Source organism: Stylophora pistillata, chromosome 8, assembly GCF_964205215.1.
Source record: "Stylophora pistillata chromosome 8, jaStyPist1.2, whole genome shotgun sequence".
Lineage (NCBI taxonomy): Eukaryota > Metazoa > Cnidaria > Anthozoa > Scleractinia > Pocilloporidae > Stylophora > Stylophora pistillata.
The window spans coordinates 1820320-1837911 of record NC_142526.1 but is presented as its reverse complement, the minus strand read 5'-3'; the positions used below and the strand labels follow the sequence as shown (position 1 = coordinate 1837911).

The 17592-nt window shown below is 39.1% G+C and overlaps 1 pseudogene; it reads left to right on the top strand.

The window, feature by feature from the left end:
- LOC148724405 (uncharacterized) overlaps nt 1-16643 on the top strand; it is a 45761-nt pseudogene extending 29118 nt beyond the window's left edge.
- Nucleotides 16644-17592: the final 949 nt, after the last annotated feature.

The following is a 17592-nucleotide window of genomic DNA, read 5'->3' as shown; positions in this document are numbered from 1 at the left end:
AGCGAATATCCGCTGGATGTAAGCGCCCGTTAGATAGATAGCTGCTGTTCAGTTTGTGGGCGCACGTGTTATTTTATGGATTATTTGTAAGAACGTGCGACATCCTTAGTTTCGACCAGTTTTAATAAAAAAGCCTTTGGATCAAGACTTTTTTGATGGTTTAATCAATTTTTAACTACTTTTTGACTCAAAAGTTGCCAAGGAGGGCAAAAGTTGCTCCAGGTTGCTAACAGGAGCTCGCAATACAAAAAGTTGGTGAAAACGCTAAAAGTTGCTCAAAAGTTGCCGAGCACAATCTATTAATGCCTAGTAGCTGAAGGACCGCCGAATGGTTTATGCCTACATGCTATAGTTGTATATGACAATGCATATCAGTGTTGCCTAATAAAAAGAAGACAGGGAAGGAAATGTTACAGCAGATAATGCAACCAGACAGTCTCACCTTGTTGTTAACAGTCAGTGAAGTTACGCGCGGATCTCATTTAGCTTGCAACCTTACTCTCTTACGGAGACAGGAGATGTTTTCTCTAATTTCAACGGGCAAATTGAAATTTGAGAACTTACGGCAACCTTAGAATTTTGATGAACTTTAATCAGCCTAATAAGAGGATCTCGATGGGATTAACCGTCAACCGTTTTACGGCAAAAATATTAACCATCAACCGTGAAAAAAGCAACATTTTTACCGTCGACAGTTAAACAAGCAGGCCTATGTTAGACGTTAAACGTCTCAAAGTACAGATATTGTAAGTCCAATTTGCCTGGTGCTTGTTCCCATGCTGACGCTGTTTGTTCAGGACCACTAGGTAGCATTCTTTTACTTGTATTTTTACGAATTTGCTTTCTGCTCTACAAGATTACTACGAATCCGTCTTCATCAAAAAAAAAAGACGCTAGAGAAGTATGTTTTTTCTTGCAGGGTGGGTTTTGTCATAGAACGTGGCAACAAGACAATTCGGTTTATTGACATAACGAATCAGTGCGATTGTACCCTACCCTCGACCTCGCACCGAGCTGGAAAGCTAGCTGAGAGCCTACAAACTTTCCCTTGAGCGAACTGTGGCAACTTTACGTTAGTGCCTTGCTCAATTCATCGCTTTGAGCAGATCGCACGTCCGAAGGATAACTCATCTTGATCGTGTTCACATTGAGCCACCTTTACCCAGTCCCACCGCCCTTTGTATTGCAAGGGACGAGGTATTAATTTGTACAAATGATGAGCAAAAGCGATTTTCAAGTCATCTTGGAAAATGATGGAGTTGATGGTTGACTATCCCGGCTGTTTGTGGCCGGTTAGTTTATTTCGTTTCTGCAAAGTATCCAAGTACTATTGGTGGTTTGGCTTTCATCTAGATCGTTCTAGGGGGTTGACCAGTTGATATGTGTTAAAGAACGAGAACAATTCTTGCTCAGAAATCAAACGATTCTCACCCTTTACACCTGGAGCTTATCAGGTCAAAGTACTTAACCCAGTCGACAAGGTGAGTAACGATTCAAGTGGGGAGTGGTCAAAGACGAATTGAATATTGGACGGCAAAAAGTTGCACTTTTGTTCAACCACACGGAATTTGTTTTGTTGGGGAAACAATATATATAACGGATGCGGTAGCAGGGAACGTGAAGCTAATCACTGAGCTGTTGGGTGCAACCGCAATACTGAAGCACCTTAGTCTATTATATGATAGCTTCGGAATAGCCTATAACGGGACTGTTGCCGAAGATGTCACACCAAGGAAAAAGGGGAAAATGTGTGTAAAAAGAAGGAAACGGCAAATACAAATGGTCCTCAGAAGAAGGCAGCATGGTCGAGTGGACAGCGTGTCGGGCTTGCAATCCGTCGCTCCCGGGTTCAAGTCCCGCCCTGGCCACTACTTGGATTTGTTTCATGGTAGCCCCTAGTTTCAATTCCTCGGCCATTCTTGTAATATAGCCAACTGATTTGCCTTTGGCCAGTTGGGATTCTTAACAACATTATTTTCAATTTGAATTATTTGTTTAAGTTGTTTCGTGGAAAACCTGTAAACTAGCTTCTAGCTAAGTGTTTCTCCACATTAAACTGTTTATTATTATTATTATTATTATTATTAGGGCATAGCGCCACAAAAGACACAACAGCATGTTCAGCTTCTTTTTAGAGGTATTAATCGTCTCACCAAAACCATAAATCCAGAAGTTTCAAACAGACATTTAGTGTACTTCAGTACGCTATGGACTTTGGAACTCAAAGGACTCCTTTAAACAGATTCCAAAGTGGACTGCCAGTTATTTTACACATCCTGTGGCGTACTACCCTGTTCCACTAATATGCTTTTCATTGCCGCTAAATTTATGACCTCTTTGACAGCAGAGAATATTCCAAAAGAAGCGGGAATCGGAAAGAATGGGTAAAGCATTACAGACCAGTGAAGCAGAGAACCGTTCGAAGCAAGAGTACGAAAGACAAAGCAGGCGCTCTTCCGCCAACTGTGTACGAGAATGAAAGAGTTCCATAACAAGATCGGGGCGACCAATAAAAGCATCGATTAGACTTGATATCTGATAAGCAAGGACTTTGAGATCCTTATGTAACTCCTTACACAAGTACATCACTTGGTTGAGCAGGCTATTAAAACGTCCAGCGGTGGCAAAGAGGATGTAATTACGCTAATAAGACACATAGTTAAAGACGAAAACATAGTATCTAACGCACAAATTATAGGACTAACCTGATTATTAGATTATGGGAAAAAGTATAGCCTGTTTCGAAAAACTACAGCCAAGTTGGCGCGTTTATTTCGTTTTATAAACGACATTCCAAATATTAACCGTCAACTGTCAAATGACCTAATTCAACCGATCTGATCCTGAAGAGAATCTACTAGGAGCTTTTACAAATGTGGAGTTTTGCAAAGTAAAAATTATGTGTCCTTTAATGCCATCAAAAGAAATTTCAACGAAAAAAAGCACTTAAATGCGATGGCTAGCATCTAAAGCAATTGACTCTCGTTATTATCGCAATAAACCGATATAACGATTGGATTATATTATTCTAATCTTCACAGACATGTGCATAAAATTTTTTCAAAATGCTTTGCTACTGTTGACAAAAACAGAGTGATCTATGCCAGCACAAGGCAACTACTAGACTACGTCAAAAGCTGTCTCATCATACTTTCAAGGTGACTATTTGCAAAAAACAGACTTGAGGTGATATGTCAGTTTCAAAAGCCACTGTCTCTTTAGTTTTTCTCATCTAAATCGTGAGGACAAATGATATCTCCTTTCAGGTCATCAAAAGTTGACGTGTCCCCAACAACAATCCGTTTCTTCAACGAGTCCGACTGTGGCGTATATAATGACCAATAGACTCCTCTACGTCCCAGCTCTTAGAGTACTTTATCCCAGAACAGTTTCCTGTCTCTTTTCTGACTACCTAAACGTAACAACAGACACAAAAAGTTTTTACACCTTTGTTTCAACGATTTCTGACATATCTGACAGGACAATATCATACATTAATTGACTTGCAATGTTTTGAACTTAGGAAAAAAAAGCTGTCGTTTCGAACAGGGTAAGCCAAAGACAAATAAACTAAGATATAGTGTTCCAGACGCATAGTTGGTTATCTTGTGAATTTTCCTCTAGGCAAGTTAAAAATAAGCAAACCTTATGGATATCACGAAGCTCAAAATGGTTTCTCAGTTTTGAAAAAACAAATCTCTGATACTCTGATCAATCTACTCAGGCTGTTTCACAAGAATTAAAGGAAACATGAGGGTCGAAGTGCTGTATAATCTCACCTGGTTGTCGATAATAAGCTCTGCACGAACATTGCTTAAGTCACATCCCCCACCGATGAGAAACGAGGTATTCTTGCCGAAGATACGAAAACAAGGTGAGGTGAGAGTTCCGTCGGGTACGTCGGCTCCATCTGGATGCTGCCATCCTACGAGATCGCTCTCTTTGGGCCATTTGTCAGCTCCCCCGAGTCACCAGTCTCCTTGCAGCTGGGCGGTTTCTCTATGGCGCGCGACTGGATTGTCACCAAATGTTGGTTGGTGAATGAAAGCTCTTCCTGTCTTTTCCCACTCACCGTTTCCATCTTCAAAGTCAAAGCTGCGGGCTACATTAAAAAAAAAGCGCAGAAATCTTAATACATCCTCCTGAATACTTTTTGATTATCATTCGGTATGGATTCCGCTTTACAGTTTTGTATTTGATTACCTTTCTTGTAGTATACAGCAGTGAATCCTAAAGGACATTTACATCGAAATCTTTTATCAGTGTATCCAGCTTGACATGTGCCGTTGTTGAAACATGGACTGTTGCTGCAGAGACTCCTGTTCAAAACAACATGACTTGGTATCATAAACATCCATGGCTTGTTTACTTTCCTGGGTTATCATGTGATCACAGAGGAACACATTTTTAAGTGCAGACAACAACCAATTACACATCAGTCATTAAACCAGAAAATCTACCAATCGTGGTACTCGATATTTGGTTTGTTGAGTACCGTTTATTTGTTTCGAATGGGTCCCTTCATTTAAACCTTTATTTTTTTTGTTTCTTTTCTTAACATTGTAGGGCGACACCACTGATGTATCTTAGCTTTGGTATTCTCCCCTCAGGTGACTCCTCATAAATGAGTTAAAGTAGTCGAGGAATGTTTTTTCTTGACACTTTCCTTAAAAGTTCTCCACCAATCTCTGTTTCTAGAACTACCATTTACAGGATAGGTAACTAAAGCGGTGGAAAGGCCAATCTTACCCTATATAGGGCTGTACTAGCACTAATCATGAGGGTTATTTCATAGTTTCACAGCATATTTCTCGATAGTTTTATTAAGTACATTGTGTAACACTTAAAATAAACAATTGGTAGATTACTAAAAGTCTCGAGCGAAATGTTGCTCAGAAGACTTCGAACGAAATCAGATCAAAAGCTTTCTCAGGATGCCTAATGCAATACTGAGGAATCACTTTAGTTCAATACATGTACAAGAATTGCAAGGCTAGTTTAAGAAGTAATCCGTCAAACTGATCTCCCACAATAATTGTTCATTGTCTAAAATAAGTTAAGTCACTTTACGTCGATACTGAGATGGGTATAATCTTGTTTACTCTGAAGGTCGGATGAGTCTGGGCTTTCGTCCGAAGCATTGTTTAGCTCACAAAATGTAGTTCACTCCTTGTGAAAGCCCAACATTTATGGAAACACAATTAGGCTCCATATAAAACAGCATATTACAGCTGCCTTGATGTGGTACCTTTACAAGCCTGATCAGGTGGCCTTTCATGTCTTTGAATAAGATAATGGCTAGGTAATATCCTTAAAGTGCACCTACACCTAAAAAATTTTTTTCGCTTAACGAAGTAAGCTTATTTTTTTGAGTATTTCTGCGCAAAAATTTTTTTATTTGCTCAAATCTTCAATTTTCTATGCCCAGTCAAAATACGGAAAATCGGCCGCCATCTTGCGCCACGACCGAGTTTAAAGAGGAATGGCTCTAGTGGGTAATGTGACGTCAAATCGAGAACATGAAAGTCTGCATTTCACACATGTTCACTTGTTTGGGAAGGTTGTAGTCGATAATTGTCCGAAAATATGCCGACTAAGTGTGTTGTGGAAGGATGTAGCAACGTGCGAAATTTGCAAGAGGGTATCGCGCTTCATACATTCTTCATACAACACACCTAGTCGGCATATTTCGGACAATATCGACGACAATCTTCCCAAACAAGTGAAAATGTGTGAGATGCAGACTTTCGTGTTCTCGATTTGACGTCACATTACCCGCTAGAACCATTCTTCTTTAAACTCGGTCGTGGGGCAAGATGGCGGCCGATTTTCCGTATTTTGACTGGGCATAGAAAATTAAAGATTTGAGCAAATTAAAAAATTTTTGCACAGAAATACTCCAAAAAATAAGCTTATTTCGTTAAGCGCAAAAAAAATTTTGGGTGTAGGTGCACTTTAAGAACTCAATTTGTCTCGAGAGACACTCCATAATGGTTTGTTGCTCCCTTCTTGTACTCTGAAAGTTTTCCCTGCTATCCCAGGAGTTTGAAATTTTACCGAGGAATGAACTTGTCTTAGCAGGTATCTCTGAGATTTTACCGTTAAATTTTGAATGTGCACTATATCTAGTTGTGGGAAGTAGAGGTGAGTTACCCGTCAAAGGGGAAAGCAATTAATTTACATCCCTTTTAAAGCGATCCCAATACACCGAATCGAAATATGGCGTCCAGTTTGAATTGCCATTGTTCTGGACTGACTAGCCTCTCACACGTGTGAAAATCCTTTTGTGTTTCCACGTCAAGACGAGGCTAGTAAGTCCAAACAATGGTAATTGAAATTGGACGCCATATTTGGATTCGGTGAATGAAAAGAAGTATTGAAGGAATGACTGTCGTTTCGCCAACGTGTCAGTTCACAAAGATCAGTTCGCCAACGTATGAGGTCGATTCGTCCACGTCTAATGTCAGTCAAACAACGCTTATATATGTCAGTTCGCCAATGTCCATGATAATTGTAATTACAGATGACCATGGGAATAAAATTTCACTTTTATGTATTCACGTGTTTTTGTAGGTTAGTATCGTTTGAAATCGTTTGTTTCACTCTTCCTAGTCTCTCTTTTCCACGACGGCCGATCGTGTTTGAAAAAGACCTTAAAAGCCATCCAACGGACTTTGTTTGACTTTACTTAGGCACATCGGGCAAACTACCCCTGGTATTTACACATTCCTTGCATTTTCATATGATTCATTCTTCTTAATTTGCATATTTTCCTTGCCATGCTTTATTTAATCAGTTTTTACGAAGTCATGTGGAACAGCGGTCCCCGCTTTTGTAGGGAAGGAACAGAGGAGAGGGGAGAGGGGGGTATCTTACGAAAGACATTTCAACCTCGTCGTAAGAAATATTAGATATTAGTGTCTACTAAAACAGTGGATAACGTTGAAGGCGCGCTCTGATTGGCTAGTCAAACTCCGAATATCCTTTGCTATTTACCTCGAGTAACTCGGGGAAAAAATGACGTCCCGGTTTGCATCCGTGACAAGCGAAGAAATCCCTCAAATTAACGACGAAGCAGTCCCTGATGACACAAAGAAAGCGACTAAATTTGGTTTGGCCGTGTTTAAAGGTAATGGTTTAAGTCTTTAGCCCGGAGTTTATCGATAAAAAACAACGAGGAAGGTTTTGTTTACAAGTGCAAATTAATCTTGCGTACCCTCATCTGTTCACCTGAAAATCAAAGTTGAATGACATTTTTTACAGGATGGTTTCAAATACAGAAAGAGTTTGCAACACCATTTCAACAAATGTCGCCACCAAAACTGAACAAATATCTCCAGAAATTTTATCTATCAGTAAGAAAACGAGACGGCAGTTTTTACAACAAAAAATTGCTTACCGCGATCCGAGCGGCTTGTTGTTTCAGGCCTTTCCGCGCGGGAAAATGTTGGAATGTGTGAATTTAAATCACTTTTTCGTGGTGCATATTATCTCACTGTTTAGCTCAATGGATAGAGCACTGGACTGTTGTGCGGGAGGTCGAGGGTTCGAGCCCCGTCCGGACCAACACTCAGGGTCTTAAAATAATTGAGAAGAATTTGCTACCTTTCTATAACATCAAGAAATGGTTAGATATTCTAGTCTTCTCGAATAGGGACGAATAAATGGAGGTCCCGTCTCTTGTAGGGTTAGGGGCGAGAGACGTTAATTTCCCACGCACGAGATTACTGTGTGATGGATGTCCTCCCCTGGGCTGGGATGGATGGGTTTACTGGGCCCGCGCCAATTGGCGCAAGCTGTTGCGGTGTGCCTGCCAGTCGGCGAAGCTATTATATAAATAAATAAGTAGTGTATACTGAAACAATTATTGACCTCAGTGTCGGTGGTTAGCGGTGGATATTTACCTCGCCGTTTCGCGGCTCGGTAAATATCCACCACTAACCGCCTCTACTTCGATGAATAGTTGTTAAATATCACGGGGCAGATACCTATGAGAAACTACAGCTCTTGTTTGGACATTAACACAGTATTATTGCAGCCCTTAGCGCAGATAGCAATCATCTGATTTCTGAGAAAAAATCTTATTTATCAAGACTGTTCTTCTTACACATGGATTTTAGAACTTCAAGGGCAGGGAAATGTAATATCTTTTAATGAGCATTGTATAATTTCGTTTATTCCTTCAACTCCAACTGATCCTTCCTTGAAAGAACAACCATAGGAGCCATTCGTGTTTACACAGGTCGCATTTACACCACAAATGAAGCGGTCATTTACACATTCGTCAACATCTACGGGAAAAGAGCAAATAAGTAAGCCCTAAGAGAACTATTCAAAAACTTCATGATGGATATTTGCTAGCCAACTTCACTTACGGCGTGTATTATTCTGAAAGCCATTGGTATTGATGCAGTTGGCATTTGTGTCACAAAGGTGGAATTCCTAAATCCATCGATATCTCAGTAAATATTTGAAACTACAGTAGTATCAGAGCATCAGATATTGTTCATTAATTACATCCTCTCTCGCAGCGAGTAGAACTTCTTCGGACCTGACAATTCTGAGGTATTAAGAAAACTGCCAATCTTTTTGCAGGGAGTGATTCAGGCTATACTCATGGTCTTAAAATAAGTGAGGAGAATTTGCTACCTCTCTATAATCAAGAAATGGATAGATATTCTAGTCTTCTCGGATAAGGACGAATAAACCGTAGGCCCCGTCTCCTGCAGGGTTATGGGTGGGAGACGTTACATCGCCAGAGATCGAGGACATTTTGCTCCCGCATTTATTGGTCAGCGGATTGCAGTCGGATGAAAACAAAGATGGCGGTTAAGACAAATTCCATATAAAATATTGAACGATTTAAGTTCTGTGGACCTTCTTTATGGAGAAAAAAGCAAAATAAAAACAACTTTGAACTGATCTCTTGGTATTTTTAAGGTAGAGCAGCCTATAGCAATTTGCTGTCTGATGTAATGCAAGGGACACGCTGTACTAAGCTTCAATGTCCACTCAAACTGGCTTTTTTTGTAATCGTCTAAGATGTCAGACATTTTCGAAATTGTAGCTTAAACCACTTGCATTAAATAATGGGAAGATCTAGGCAAATCGTACTTGAAGAAGGCTATTTCTCCCAGTTGAAAACACAGTTCAACGAACGTACTAATACAGTTCTCTCTGATCTCCCTCTTAATTTTCGCGCGAGAAAATTTTTTTTCAAGGCTCTACTTTAGTATGAGGGGGTCTGGATTGAGTTTATTTTCCGTCAAACATTGCTGAATACTCCAGTTTCGCGTTCTGTGCTGATAACTACTGTTCGTTTTGCAGATACTGTCAGGCGTGAAAACGAGGCTAACCCTGTATCATATCATCATGGTAGTATACAAACAAACCAAGTGCGAGCGTGTAAAAATGTTGATTTTTTTTAACTTATAAGAGCTCTTTGTAGTAAATATTTAAGTCGAAAAATGTGGCGAAGGCTGCCTGGTGGATACAATTCAGAAGATAGAGGACTTTCAAAAGCTTACAGTGAAATATTTAAGAGAAATATTGAAAGTAGAAAACCAACCATGTGGCGGCAAGAAGGCTGATCTTGTCCTAAGATGTCGAGCTATTTATCAAAGAAAAGTGGTCTGCGTCGAGCCTGACAACGTTTCAAAACAAGAACAGCCGTTGATATCGTTGATTTCGAACACCAAAAGTGACCACGAAATAACGTACGAAGTTTTGTCTAGAGATTAAGCTTCTCGGGGATGTGAGTGGAGCAAGGATTTGCGAAATATACCGTCGTTCAACCTCGTACAACTCTACCACTATGGATATGGATGGCTCTGCTCCTGAAAAATATAAACACCAAAGTTTAAAGTAATCTTGAGTTTAACTTGATACTTCGATAGCCTTATATTAATAAAGAAATATTCAAAATCTTCAAAGCTAAGTGAATCGTACGAAAATAATCTTTGCAATTTGCTCAACTTTAACTTATATAGCTTACATAAAACTCAAGAGCTCACTAAAAGCTCACATTTTACGGGCAGTCTTATGGGCATACAAAAACATACCTAGTCGTAGCCTGTACCGCGTTCCTCCCGGAGGTATGCATAGGTCATTTTCCTTAAAATGATGGCCGCATAAGACCGTTGAAGGTTTCACGTAAAAGCCGTCTCTGCCGTGCTGCCGCTTGATTAAATTGCACCATCGATTTCGAAGCGATGGCTTGGTTGGAAACTTAAAGAAGTGAATTTTCGATGGTGTTCCGTCGCTTAGATATTCAAAATTATTACAAGCTACCACTGAACTCTGCTTCCCTCCACTTCTATGTTTTCTTTGGAGCTTTGGTTCGTTCATAGTGCTTATAGAGTCAACAACAAATCTAAAACGAAACTTTCGCGCTGTGTTTTTTTCAAGTGTTTTATAGGGATAGCCTCGATTTCAGGTTTACATTTGCGCCTGCAGTGCATGTACAGCGGCATTTCGTGAAACGAGCAAAGGGAGTATTAGAAAAACAAATATGGCGACAGTTTGAAGGTTTCGGGGAGGGTTTTTCTTTTAACGCTTTCACTTCTGGAGCGTCCTCAAGGATGGTCTCAGATCACAGACTCCACAGAGCAAAAATAGCAATTTTCAAGCTCTTTTGGAAATATCTAATTGTCAAGAAATGTCTCTTTTTATGGACGATTTGCTTATTTCGAGTCGGAGCTGGTTGACTTCCTAGAGGGTTGCTCCTCAAATCGGCGATCCTTTGCCATGGATTACGCTATATTTGAAAGAGACTAGAGGTAATGGCTAGCCTCGAATATCGAACATTGCTGACTTTGCTGGAAGTAAGTAGACAAACAGCTTTGGAATTATTTTTATGTTAGAAGTACAGCTTAATCTCTACTGAATGTGTTTCGAGTCGGAGCTAAGGAATAGTCTTACTCGTATTTGTGGTATTTTGGATTTTTGTGGAAATCCCATGCATTTCCTTACACGATTTCACCGCCATTAACTTCTCAATACGCACTCGCGTCCGGCATTTTGACCCAAAATTCTGGCAATGAATTTCCCACGCACGAGATTACTGTGTGGTGGATGTCTTCCCTTGGGTGGGATAGGTGCGTGATGGCCCTGAAAAGCCCCTATGAAGAATAGTCAATTAACCTATGTATGTATGTATGTATCTATGTATGTATAGAAGAGGACTACTCTGGTGTATAGATGGGAGCAAAAGCCTATAGCTCAACACTCATGGAAACGACTGCTGAAAGACTACAATGGAAGAACTGAGGTGAGGGTGAAACAAAGTTGAAACTCTTACATGGGCGAATTAAGCTCATCATACCTGTACATGAATGTCCAGTTCCATAGCATCCCTTCTTCAATGTGCATTTATACGAACCATAACTGTTTGAACAGTTTGAATTCACGTCACAAGGCAAGATATCACTCTTGCATTCATCACTGTTTGGAAAATAAACGGTAAATGGTGTAAGAATAGATAAAATAAAAATAAACAGAGTCAATTAAAATATTTAATAAATAATCTCTGATGGAAATAGGCAGAGATCAAATGAAGTAAGCTTACCTACAGCTCTAAAGTTCAGATCACAATACATCAACTGTGTCTTTCCACTACCAGTTAGATTCAACCAGTACTTGTTGGTAATAGCATCTTTTCCCTCACTTGCCTTTATTTCTTGGCAAGAAAGTGCTGGTAATTGCAATATGGAACCCAAGGGTGCTGCAACAGATAATAAGTTAAAGAATAAATTCTAAAGATAACTACTTCGTTCGTTTCCTAAAATCTCTTCTTGGAAAAGGTGAGAAATTTAAGAGGATCAACTTAAATGTGGTGTACTATTTCCTTTGAAATCTTTCATTACCTTCCTCGGATAGGTAAAGGTAAAGTAGCGATGATATCATTTTGAAAAAGATTGGAAGAATACTCTATATAACATCACCGAGAACTAGTATTTATGAAAACTTTTCAGGTTCCTCGTATTCAACTCATTTTTTCTCACACTTTCGTTTTTCTCAGGCAACACAGGATCACTTAAGGGCTGATAGTTTCTAAATAAACTGTTTGGGGCTGCGTCGGTGGGGGTAACGAGATAATTTGGATATATCAAGAAAGTTGAAACAGTAAATTGGCCACCTTAACGATTACAAAAGCTGACTTTTCGAGCGTTAGCCCTTCGTCGGAGCGAATAGAGGAATTGTGGGTTGTGTGTGCTTTTAAAGGCAGAAAATGGAGCTACGTTATTGGTGGGAACATGGCAACGAGAAAAACACAAATAAATGAGTGGAATGAAAATTCTGAAGATAACAGGAGCAGTTAGATAGGTTGTTAAAAAAATCTCACACAATAGGTAACTTGAATATGGAATTTTTTAAAACAAAAACCGGATTGCAAAAAGAAGCTGCTGTCAAAGTTGCCCACAATGACAATACAAGAGCTTACGAGTAAAACAACAGAATATGAAAAGTTTATATTCTCTTGGTAAAACACGATAAGATGAAAAAAAAATTGAATATAAAAAAATTCCCGTGCGCCATTTTCTTTCAAAAAATACCCGCTTGAGGGCTTTCATGGGATAAAATGCCTGCTGACTGAGACGAAAAAATATGTAGTACAAGTGAGGCCTTCTCACCATATCAGTAATGATACTACGCGCTGAAAAATACAATCTACGTAAATCCCTCTTTTCAATATATTTTTTTTTCGAATAAAATCATACCTCTTCCGTTCAAACGCATGATATAAAACCAACTGGGAGCCGAGCGAAAGTTTTCAGGCCTCGCCTCTTTGGTGCGGTTGCTCAGTTTGCAGATCTCCTCCTTTCTATTGTAGCTGTAGCTTTGGGAAGTGATTTCTTGTTTACATCGGATATCACAGATATAAGGAGCTGATGCTGACATCGTTTTTAGGACGAACTTTCCAAGTCTCATCCCTTGAAAGTTGATCTACATCTTGCACCGTTCATTAGCAAATACACAGTTCACGACAAAAACTAAGATGAAGAAACAAAAATTGGGCCATAGCATCTTTCCTGTAAGAATAATAATTCTGTGGTTCGTGCGTCAGTATACGTCTATAAAGAGATCAAGCATACTGTGAGTTTACAGAAAACGAAAGGTGGATCAGAGTGCCCTTTGGCTCAAGCTTCTTGTTTCCCTGTTGCACAGTATGAAAAATTGAGAATTTTCTATGCAAGCAATTGCTACACTACCAAACAATTACCGATAAAACAAAAAAAGGGTGTCACAGAGAACCTACTTTTTCTCTTTATTTGTCGGTTGTTAACATTTATAACTAATCGGGCGATTGTGGTGCAGAGATTATCGTGAGATTGAAGCATATGAATGACTCATAATAAAATCATGTCCGGGTTTCCCACCATTTTTCCCCGACTTCATATCAAAACTGAAGACAAGAGAGGTCTCTTACATTTAAAGAGGATACTAACTCTCAACCTTTTGAGGAGTTCTTTAATGTTGAGCGCTATCCGGTAGGTTTATATCTCAAAGTTGTTGGTTGTCGTTATACAACTATGGTTTAAATCTAAAAAAACTATGAACCTATACTTGAATAATTTCCCTCTGCCTTACTAAGAGACTAGCCTGGCAGCTTCAACCTCTGGTTTTTGGGAAACTGTAATGAATACAATATAGCTTCGATTAATACTAATATGGTTGTGAATCGTGAAAGGTAACACCAGGTCATGAAAATTTTACAGAAGCCCGGAACCCCCGCGGACTTAAAATATCATGCCTTTCCACTAGGTGTTCAATATCCCCTATCATTTTTGACAGCACAAAAAAAAATGTTTCTTTTCAAGAGGCTTTGATTTTTCTTCTCTTGGGACGCATTCAAAGACATTTTTTGTTATTTCATTCTTCACAGACGTACTGAATTTCAATACAAAGAAAAATTTGTTTAGAAATTTAGAACAGTTAATAAATATTTCTTTGACCGGGGCTTGGTTAACTCTGACGTTTTTTAACTAGAAATTATCATTACTTTTCCCTGATCATATTTTAATCACAGAATAAATTCTTATATATTTTTTATACTTGAGCAAAAATACGCATCGAAAATGATGAACACTCGGTTAAGGCCTCCTTATATAATTTATGATTTTCTGTTTGATGCCTAAACTTTGTTTTGTCGTTGTTTATCCTTTCAGAAGTTGGCAGAAATGGCTACAAAACATGATTGCAATCTTGCATATTCATATACTTTTTCTAGATTGTGTGGGACAATGCTGCTTCGATTAATAACAAGGTGATGAATCATTTCTATAGGCCCGCTCAACAGTAGACGCTAAACTTATCAGGCCAATTACACTTCAATTGAGAGTTCTTAACTTCTAAGGGCAACGTCATTATCTTGGCTAGAATTTCTCCAAATATTTAAGCCAAGTGATTCTGAGTTAGTCGCATGATTCTTCGTACTTAGATCGTTCGAGATCATTTTAGATTGACCATAATGTAATACCACGACATCATAAATTGTTAACAGGCTCATAAAAAGGTCACCTGAAGCCCCTTTGGAAACTAAAAACACTATTAGCTTTAACTATTCTGCATTCACAATAGGAGTTTCAGATCTTTTTTTTCAAGAAACCCTTAAAAAAAATCAAATAACGACCACGACCTTTCTTAGCGTCTTAATTAGTAAAACTAACACCCTTCTAGACTGTGCCCGGGAACTTTTAAGCAACTTTTGGGAGTCTAGCAACATTGTGAAATCTTCATATATCTGAGAAATCTGCGCGCAAAATAATATCCTCTTATATTTGTCATTTCTTCCGGGAGATCAAGTCACATTTTTAGGAGAGTAATAGATTTCTTTCTTCCCACGACCTTTATTAGCGCGTTCATTAGTAAAATTTAATACCTGCAAGGTCTATCCCGACTGTGCTCGGCAAATTTTAAGCAACTTTTGGCGTTTACAGGTACTTTCTTCGATTCTAGAAACATCGAGAAATTCTTGTATATCTGAGAAATTTTGGCGCAAGATAAAGCCAAAGAGCATATATCAAGCCCGAACAAGCCGACGATTTCATATAAAATTTCAGTTTATATAAACTCCTTAAATGTCTATCAACTCATAACCTGTCATTTGAGATCGTTTCGTGCGACAAGTCGCCAAATGAAGCATGTGTTTTGTCCCGTTAGATTTAAGCTCTGAATATTCTTAAATCTAGCCCATATTTACGTGAAACTCTTTGAAGCTAAGTTTCAAGCTGTTTTTTCTTGAGTGATATGAGTGATTATTACTTAATATTTCATTAAAAAATATCAAGAAATTTAGAAGCTTTTGGATTTTAGACATTTTTTTGCAACCTTTTTAAAAGAATTCCATTGAGCAACTTTCCAGCATTTTACGAGCACAATCGGTACATGCGCATTATCTGCCCCCCCTCCCCCCCCAGGTATCTCGGAGCAACATTTCGATGGCGCTAAGACCTCTTCCAGAGCTCGTTTCTGAATTCCTCTGATTGGGCAATAGATAGCTATTTTAAAACTTTAATAAAGCTTTTTAAATCTTTAAATAGATCGAAAATGAGCTTCGAAATTTGAAATAATCACATTCAGATGGTGTGCACAAGTAGAAACCTAAATATAGAGCTACTTTACGAACAGGTGGAATTCAGATTACAAATATGAGAATTTCATAAATCGAATTCAAGAAAAAATGGTTGCTAACACGAAGCAGAAGGAAAATTACAGAGGGATTACTTTAAGAATGAAAAGAAATTAAGTTTCATTTGTAGATGGTTTAGTGTGTGATTTTCTCTATTCTCATTAACTTTTTCTCTTTAACGACAGACGCTGTGTTCACAAGTTCAGAGTAAGCATTTCTGAAGAACATTTAAATTGCAAATTTTAATGTGGCATTTGAAGGTTAAAACCAAACTATTTTGTCCGAAACGTAAAATGATATTTATCTCAAAAGAGAGTTATTAGATATTTCTTTACGAGAAAGAGTTTGTTACTAAGTAATATGTATTAATAAATTTTAAAATGCTTGAAGGGCTTTCCTCCGGCTATTCATTGATCTTACACTCGGAATAAGGGCGCCTCATTATAGAGTGAGAATTACTTCGCAAGTTAAGGGAGACTTCTGTGTGTGGCTCAATTTTTTGGAGGAATTTAATGGAAAATCAATGTTTATTGACGATATCTGGTCAAACTCACACAAGCTGCAGCTTTACACTGACTCAGCTGGCTCCCTAGGTCTTGGTGCTATATTTGGCAATCATTGGTGCTATGGTCAGTGGCCATATGAGTGGCTAGGAAGAAACACGGCCTTTCTCGAATTTTACCCCATTGTCCTGAGCTTGTACCTTTGGGACAGAGAGATGCAGAACCGTTGTATTCTCTTCTTCACAGACAATGGGGCTCTCGTCCATGTTATAAACAAGCAATCTTGCCAGGACAAGCCTCTTATGTCCTTTGTCCGCAAATTAGTTGCTATTTGCCTTACTTGCAACATTCTTTTTAGAGCCAAGCACATTCCTGAGATCAACAATATCTTAGCCGACAGTTTGTCTCGCTTGCAGGTGTAGCAATTCAAGAACCTTGCTCCAACCCACAAGGACTCAATGCCAACAGCAATCCCCCCACACCTTCAGCCACAACATTGGCAAGGATAGTTAAAGATCTTGTGCATTCTAGCCTACAACCATCTTCGTTGCCCACATAAAGGAGCGCATGGTCTCTTTTTTTCCAGTTCTATGGTCTGGTCTTTCCTTACAGCACTCTACAGTTTTTCCCAATATCACCCTCTGTTTTAGCCTTGTTCATTGCTTATCTATATGAAAAACAATATGCGTATTCAATGGTCAATACCTATGTCTCAGTTTTAAGTTACTCCTATAAGCTAGTGGGTGTGGACGACCCTACAAAAGTTTTCTTTATTGACAAATGCTTAAAGGATATGGCTAGAAAGGGTTTCAATTAGACAGCAGACTCCCAGTTACCCTGCCTATTCTTGAAGGCATCTTATCAATAGCCCACAGAGTGACTTCTTCCCATTACCATGCATATCTGTTTCAAGCAATGCGTGTGGTTGCCTTCTAAGCCTTTTTGAGGTTAGGCGAGATGACAGTCAATGGTAAAAAAGTTTCTAATCCCCCCTTGCAATTCCAACAAGTTATCAGGCTTTGCAATAGATCCCATGTAGTTAGGCCAATTAAGATTTCTTTTTGCCGATTACAAGCACCACTACAAGGAGCACCCCTTCTCAGTCATTATAAATCGCCAAACTGAAGGCTATTGTCCTGTAACCTGCCTTTTCGAATACCTCAATCACTGTAGCCATGCCCATGGACCACTGTTCAAACTCCAGAGTGGTGCACCTGTGCCTAGAAGCACCTTTTCGTACTATTTGTCATTGGCTATAAAAGAATGTGGGTTAGATCCAGGATGCTATAAAGGGCATAGTTTCCGTATCGGTGCTGCTTCCCACGCAGCCGCGTTAGGTTTTTCCGATGCACAGATAAGAATGCTTGGTCGCTGGAAATCATATGCTTTCCACAAATACATACGAGTGAATAGTTTCTCAGCCTCGAAACATTAGCCTATCTAGTACTAATAAGACGG